The sequence below is a fragment of the Citrus clementina genome, unplaced genomic scaffold, assembly GCF_000493195.1.
Source record: "Citrus clementina cultivar Clemenules unplaced genomic scaffold, Citrus_clementina_v1.0 scaffold_129, whole genome shotgun sequence".
NCBI classification, from domain to species: domain Eukaryota; kingdom Viridiplantae; phylum Streptophyta; class Magnoliopsida; order Sapindales; family Rutaceae; genus Citrus; species Citrus x clementina.
The window spans coordinates 20864-22364 of NW_006263116.1; the positions used below are offsets into that span (position 1 = coordinate 20864).

The 1501-nt window shown below is 38.4% G+C and overlaps 1 long non-coding RNA gene across 1 annotated transcript; it reads right to left on the minus strand.

Annotated features, from left to right (window-relative positions):
- Positions 1–529: 529 nt before the first annotated feature.
- On the minus strand, positions 530–1501 carry LOC112101516. Its single transcript, XR_002907548.1, has 2 exons — positions 1414–1501; positions 530–1026 (listed from the first exon to the last, which is right to left on the minus strand). It is a non-coding gene; the product is annotated as an uncharacterized LOC112101516 (long non-coding RNA).

Genomic DNA, 1501 nt, shown 5'->3' on the forward strand with positions numbered 1-1501 from the left:
CTCGTCTATAATGAGCCCTCTTTGAGATAAAACACATACAATCAAGCAATCTGGCAGGCATCAAGATTATTCAATCGTTCAAGATGAATGCTCGTTTGCTTGTTAGCAGTAGTAGTACTGGGCATCCTCTCCTCATCGGTGCCTCCTGCAGCAGCAGTCAATGATGTTTGCTTGTTAGCAGTAGTAGTACTGGGCATTCTCTCCTCATTGGTGCCTCCTACAGCAGCAGTTTCCTGGAGCAATGTGCATCAAAATTAACACCAAACTATGGCCAGGCGATTGAAGCAGGCATGTACAAAGATGGAAATGAGAAGAACAAAGTACTTTCCGCTAATTGCTGCGATCAACTTATAGCTGCAGGATGGGATATTGGGATTGTCATGAAAAATTTGTGGAGGTAACTCCACCTTTTCACAATCAAACTGAAGCTGTGGCTAATCAAATTTGGCAAGGTTGCGTATATAGATATGATTATCGACCTATTTGGTACTAATATCTCTCAATGGGATGTAATCTCACACTTTTAAGAAATAATAAGAATAATTATTATTAATTAGTCTTGTACATGCAATCAATGTTGAAACTGAACAATGTACCATTGAACTCCAACAATCATAACAAATGCCAATGCATTAGCATGGAGTCCGAATGTAATAAACAGGGCAATAACACAAATAATACCTTGGAAGTAGGCACCACCGTGCAAATGGTAAAGTCTCAACCTGAAGAGGAAATAGCTTCCTGATAACTCTCTACTTTGGAAACATTTGCTTCGTCTTCATGAAAAATGGGAGCTTTAGGAGTGAGTCCAAGAACCTTGAACATGAGTTGATCAGCAACGAAATTGTTGTTCGGAGTTGTCAAAAGTTTCTCGCCAGTAAAGATGGAATTAGCACCAGCAAGAAAACACAGTGCCTACTCTGGCATGGAAGAACGAATTCTTGCAGCTGATAATCTGACCATTGCTTTTGGCATGACTATACGTGCTGTAGCAATCATCCGAATCATCTCCCATATTTCAACTGGCTGAACATGGAATTAGGAAATCGACTTTGGTTATTTCCAAGCATAGAGTAACTTTTCATGGACATGGAAAGCTTTTTAGATGCTCTTTAACAATGATGGCTGCCTTTTACAACAACACAGTGAGGGTAAATATGCTGAAGTATATCATTCTTCCAAGCAAACACTACTCTAGAAACTTTTATTATCGGCAATTTGTATCAGACTACGTGGGTTTCACCAACAATTTATATTAAAGAGCAATAAATGATAAGAGAGAAACAACATCAATGACAGAATATGCTTGCAGTAAAATATAATATATGCTTGCAGTAAGATACGATATATATATATTTATATATATTCCACCAAAACATTAAATGGTATTGTGTTAAACAGGAATAAAATCACCTTCTGATCTTGAAGAGGGGTTCCTTTCACTGCAAGCAGCGCATTGATGGGAACACTCTCTGGATGAGTAGGGAGTGTTGCTAGTGTA